Source organism: Grammomys surdaster, unplaced genomic scaffold, assembly GCF_004785775.1.
Source record: "Grammomys surdaster isolate TR1022 unplaced genomic scaffold, NIH_TR_1.0 163700, whole genome shotgun sequence".
NCBI lineage: Eukaryota > Metazoa > Chordata > Mammalia > Rodentia > Muridae > Grammomys > Grammomys surdaster.
In genome coordinates this window covers 2,575-7,490 of record NW_021623205.1, presented here as the reverse complement: position 1 = coordinate 7,490, position 4,916 = coordinate 2,575, and the positions used below count along the sequence as shown (strand labels likewise).

Here is a 4,916-nt window from a genome sequence, read left to right as displayed (position 1 = left end):
TCTTAGGCTAGAACAAAGAAGTAGGTTTCAGGCATGAAAATGACTTTGGGATAGGACAGGGAAGTAGGCTGACATTTTGGTCATCCTGATAAACCCTTAGAAACCGTGATCAGGGGAGTGATCCTGGGACTTTGTTTATTGCCTTGCTTGTGCTTTGACTATTTGTGTTTATTGTCTTGCTTATTCCTTGACTATTTGCACCAATTGTATTGCTAGTTCCTCAACCTAGAACTGACCTTAATACTTGTATGTAATTAAAATGGTATAAAAGAAAAAAATAAAAACAAAGCAAAAACCAAAAAACCCAAAAATCCAACTTTTTTAGAAAACAAATTATGGTGGGCAGTGGTGGCACACGGCTTTAATCCCAGCACTTGGGAGGCAGAGGCAGGTGGATTTCTGAGTTCTGGTCTACAGAGTGAGTTCTAGGAGAGCCAGGGCTACACAGAGAAACCCTGTCTCGAAGAACCTAAAAACAAAAAACAACAAAACCAAATTACAACCAGAAATAACTTGTAAGCCAAATGTTTCTGTCAAAGACTCAACTCTGTTAGATTTTGGCGCGAAGCTTAGAATAGACCACTCCAGACCAAAAGGTTCCATGAGGAGGAGGGGGTTTATTTAGGGTGGAGGGCAAAGGTGAGGAGAGAATCGGGAGGAAAGGTGGAGGGGAAAGAGAGCAAGGTCAGGGGGATTCTGCCTATTTATATGTAGCCTTTTCTCAGGTAAAGGTGAGGTAGGCAGGTGGATTTTGGGAGTGTATGGTGGTTGCCTTGGCAATGATGTAGGGACGCCTAGATGTGACGTCACTGAGTTTGGGGCTGATACCAACATTCCTCCCTTTTTCTTATTATAAAGAGAAGAAAAAAGGGGAGGGGAAGCCGATGATGAAACGGGAGTTGGGGCGCCGTGTCTCTTAAACTACTTCCTGCTGTGGAGGCGTGTAGTCCGTTGTGGGGAGCAGCTGGCTTTCACCATTGAGGTCCATTCGGTAAACACTGTGTGTATCAGGTTCCTCTGTGGACAGCGGCTGGTAATTCTGTAACAGGAACTGATTAATAAATTGGTTAGAAATAACACCAGGAGGATGACTAAAAAGGGTGTTACAAGAAAGTATCTGCTTTCATTTGGGTTTTTTAAAAATCTTAGAACTAGAGGTCTCATGTTCCCCCAAAATGGCATTCTTCTTGGAAGAACTGGCGAAGACCATCTTCTTTAGCTGTCAGGACATCTGGCACCCATCAGCTCTGAAGCACCACAGCTGGAATCCCACGGGTCTTGTATATAGAAACGAGCTTTTTGCAGTGTTGGTAGAAGAAATGGTTGGTCTGTGATCCTAGCATATGTATCTGACAAGGACAATATGGGCAGCCCCCATAATCATCTGGCCAGTTTCTACAATAGTCTATTATCCGGGCAAAGAGAAAGCAAGTATAGAGAACATAATATTTAGATGGAATAACAGATACAGAAATGATGGCAATTTGGATTGGTTCTTGGCATCCGGCTATGGAGCAGTTTCCTGACCCTGTTTGGAAAGACTGTTATCTGTGGGCGTCTCTTGAACCTCGAACCTCCAGATGTAAGGGCTGACCTGGATAGAAACAAACAGCAGGGGGAGGACAAGAAACACATGTCTAGTCCAGTGAGGTTGAGCTTGGCTGCCGGAGTGGATTCTCATTTTCTGGGATTGAGGACAAGGTGGGTGATTTCGACGTTCTCTGGAGCTTAATAGAGCACGGTCCTGTTAGGGTCGATGTGTATGAAGAAGAGTCGATTTTAGATGGAGGGATGAAAGGCTTGAGGTGAGACAAATGGACCCAATGAGGGAGTCCTTCAAGGTTAGCAGTTTGTAGGGGTCACAAGGATTACCTTAAAAGGGCCCTGCCATTTGGGAGAGAGAGGTGAGGGTTGATGATCTGGAGGGGAGAGAAGGACTTGGTCTCCAATGTTGACAGGCAGTGGACAGGAGACAGTATGTGGTTGAGGTAGAAGGCGGTCAGCAAAGCTCCACAAGAGAGAACGGAGGTGGCAAAGTAATGGGGTGAACAGATGATCTGGGAGGGGAGAACATTTAGGTGAAAGATCAGGAGTTAGAACTGGACGTCCATACATGAGTTCAAAGTGTGAAATGAAGAGAGGCCACTTGGGGAGAGCTTGTAGCCTGAAAAGAGCCAGAGGTAGGAGTTTTACCCAGTCAAGGTGAAGTTCCTGTGACAGCTTGACAAGAGTGGTTTTTAAAGAGCAGTTAGTTCTCTACCTTACCTAAAGATTGAGGGTTGTAGGGAATATTAAAATGCCAGGGGATGTCTAGGGCCTTAGATAGAATCTGAGAAACGTGGGAAGTAAATTCAGGATCATTGTCTGACTGAAGGGAGGCTGGGACACCAAATTGGGGGATGATCTCCCTGAGGAGGAGATCAAGACTGTCTGACTCCTTTTGTTAGTTGTGGGAAAAGCCTCTACCCAGCCTGAGAAGGTGTCCACCAAGACCAGGAGGTACTTGACACGTTTTACAGCAGGCATGTGGGTAAAGTCAAGTTGCCAGTCAGTTCCAGGAAGGGAACCTCTAGCCTGATGGGTACAGAAAGGGGTGCTACGATACCTTGAGTTGGGATCTGACATCTGACAGATTTTGCCAAGAAGCAGTGATAGATTTTAAGAAACTTAAGTCCTCAGGAGTAGGCTGTAGGTGGGTCTTAACAAAATAAGACAACGCTTAGCTGTTAGGATGAAAGAGTTGGTGAAGATAGGACAGAGTTTGACGAGTGTCAGGGGGTGCAGGTGGGGATGTGGGTTGCAGTGTGAGAATCTCCTTGGGAGGGTGAGATGAGTCTAGGCCCCTAAGGGCCTCGGCTCTAGCTGCTTCATCAGCTTGGTTGTTTCCCTTGGAGACAATAGAGTCATCCTTACGGTGGGATCCGCAGTGGACAATCCCAATAGCTGTGGGGAGATGGGAGGCCTTTAGCATGGCTATAATTTGGTTTGCATTAGTTACTTGTGGTAAGTAACCCATGCTCCTTCCAGATAGCAGCATGGGACAGGAGGATATAAAAACCATATTTGGAATCTGCGTAGATGTTGTCCCTGTGCCAGCTGGAAGGCACAGGTAAGGTCTATTAATTCAGCCTGTTGGTTGGTGGTATAAGCAGGAAGGGCCTGTGCCTCTACCACCTTGGTGTCTGACACTATGGCATAGCCAGCTTTCCTGACCCCTTCATGTAGAAAGGAGCTTCCATCTGTAAACCAGGTAAAGACGACTTAAGGCAATGTGCCCTCCTGTATGTGTGAAGGATGAGGTAATAGTTCCTCTAAGGTTTCAGTGCAGGAGTGAGATAGGGAGTAGTCAGTATTAGGTCAAGGAAGAAGATTGGAAATATTAAGATAAGGGCATGATTGGAAGGTGAGGGTGGAGTCTTCTATTAGAGCTACCTGAAGAGAAAGAACCCTGCAGGGAGGTAGAGTCTGTAAGCCTTTATAAGTTAGGAGCTGTGACAGGTTGTGAGAAGAGAGGACAGTTATAGGCGATCCCAGTGTTAGTATCTTTGATTCTTGAATAAGGAGTTCAGCAGCTGCTAAGGTACGAATACAAGGTGCCCATCCCTGGATGGGTAGATCCAGTCTTTTTGACAAATATACTATGGGTCATAAGATGGTCCCAGTTGGTGACCTAAGACTCCAAGGGCAAATCCCTCCTTTTCAGTTATGTAGAGGGAAAAAGGACGAGTCGGGTCTGGGAGATGTAAGGCTGGGGCCTTAAGGAGGGCCTGTTGGAGCCTTTGAAAGGGCTTAGTAACAGGTTTGAGAATAGGTTCATGGGTGGGGCCTAATGCTGTTTCATATAAGGGACAAGAAAGTAGGGAAAAGGAAGAAACCCAGGAACGCAAAAAGCTAGCCATTCCTAGGAATGATAAAATCTCTTCCTTTGTAGAAGAAACAGTTAGAGACTGAATCAGATTCTTTCTATCTAAGGTAATAGCCTTGTGGGTTGAGGTTATTTCTAGTCCTAAACAGGTGACCTGAGGAGTGGACAGTTGGACTTTAGAAGGTGAGACCCTGTAGTCCCGACTGGAAAGGAAATTTAGAAGAGCAGCTGTGTCAGCTTGGCTAATTTCTAGGGAGGGGCTACAGAGAAGAACATTTTCTATGTAAAGTACAGTCTTAGATCTAGGGAGAGATATAGAGATTAAGTCAGAAGCCAGGGCCTGCCCGAACAGATGTGGGCTGTCCCGGAATCCCTGAGGTAGAACAGTCCAGGTAAGTTGGGTAGAAAAGTGGGTGTCAGGATCTGTCCAGGTAAAGGCAAATATGTCCTGTGACTGGGTGTCTAGAGGGATAGTGAAAAATGCATCCTTGAGATCTAGGACTGAGAAATGAGAAGTCCCTGAGGGGATGGTAGAGAGAAGTGTATAAGGATGAGCTACGACAGGATGGAGGGGAACTATGGCAGAGTTAATGCATCTGAGGTCTTGAACCAGTCCATAGGTGCCATTAGGTTTCTTAACTGCCAGTATAGGGGTGCTAAATGGGGAAGAGGTAGGGCAAAGGAGTTTTTTCCTTAAGAGGTCAGCAATGATAGGCTTAAGTCCCCTGAGGCTCTGGAGAGAGAGAGGGTATTGAGCTTTGGGTGATGTACCTGGTAGAGTCCAGTAACTGGATGACAATGGGAGAATGATGTTTAGCAACAGAGGGTTCTGGACGTCCCAAACTCGGGGGTCCACATGAGAAGCTGGTAAGGGAAATAACATGTTAGTGTTAGTAGGTTGACTGGCTAAAAGGAGGAGCAGAGGAACTACTGGAGAGCTGGGGCTTAAGCGAATTGGTGGAGCAAAGAAAATAGAAGCTCCCAACTTAGCTAAAATATCTCTTCCTAATAAGGGGACAGGACATGTAGGCTCTACCAAAAAGGAAAGGGT

At 45.9% G+C, this 4,916-nt stretch overlaps 1 long non-coding RNA gene across 1 annotated transcript; it reads right to left on the bottom strand.

The window, feature by feature from the left end:
* Positions 1–597: 597 nt before the first annotated feature.
* LOC114615846 lies at positions 598–4,680 on the bottom strand. Its single transcript, XR_003710528.1, has 2 exons — positions 4,637–4,680; positions 598–1,051 (listed from the first exon to the last, which is right to left on the bottom strand). It is a non-coding gene; the product is annotated as an uncharacterized LOC114615846 (long non-coding RNA).
* Between the last annotated feature and the right edge of the window lie 236 nt (positions 4,681–4,916).